The 791-nt window shown below is 48.3% G+C and overlaps 1 protein-coding gene across 3 annotated transcripts in view; it reads right to left on the bottom strand.

Moving 5' to 3' along the window:
* BCKDHA (branched chain keto acid dehydrogenase E1, alpha polypeptide) overlaps positions 1–791 on the bottom strand; it is a 35,525-nt gene that overhangs the window by 16,682 nt on the left and 18,052 nt on the right. The window lies entirely within an intron of this gene.

The following is a 791-nucleotide window of genomic DNA, read 5'->3' on the forward strand; positions in this document are numbered from 1 at the left end:
CCCCTTCTAAAAGCCAGCTCTGGGCTAGGCCATCTCAGGTTCCTGTCTTCTAACTAGTTATCACATTGGTTAGAGCCAGAGTGATCAGATGTGAGCCCAAAGGAAGTACCCATCCTACTATGCAAGGACATTGGTGACAACCATCTAGGTTGAGCTAAAGTGGGCAGAAAGGAAGACTCCAGGCAGGGGGAACAATAAACACCATAAACCCAGAAGGCTGGGACATAAAGTAGGTGGGTGGAGAAAGAAGCAGGAGAGGGAACACCCAAACAGTATAGGGAACAATCCATCAACCTTCCTCTGAGAACAGTGGTAACCCACTGACTATTCTCCTCAAGGGAGCAACACGGTCAGACCTGTATTTTAGGAACCTATCTAAGACTGTCACATAGGAAATGGATGGAAGAGATGAGACTTATTGCAGCAAACCAGGAAAGAGGGGGTGGTGGCCTGGCTTGACAGTAATGGGAAGCCAGATGGAAAAAGATCGATGAGCCTTAAGAAGCTCAGTCGCCAGTGCTAGGGTCAGCAGACCCCGCCAGCTCACCACACCAGTGCCCAGGCCAGCTTCCTTCACCCAAATCCCCAACTCGAGCCTAGAAAAAGTAAAACACTCAGGTTCCCAGCCTCACTTGAAGCTAGAACACATGGGGCATAGTGGCTATGGGACATAGTTTTAGCTAGATGTTGGGACATAGTGGCTATGGGACACAGTTTTAGCTAGATATTGGGACATAGTGGTTATGGGACATAGTTTTAGCTAGATATTGGGACATAGTGGCTATGAGACA

This window comes from Otolemur garnettii, unplaced genomic scaffold (assembly GCF_000181295.1).
Source record: "Otolemur garnettii isolate 467f Iridium unplaced genomic scaffold, OtoGar3 scaffold00233, whole genome shotgun sequence".
Lineage (NCBI taxonomy): Eukaryota > Metazoa > Chordata > Mammalia > Primates > Galagidae > Otolemur > Otolemur garnettii.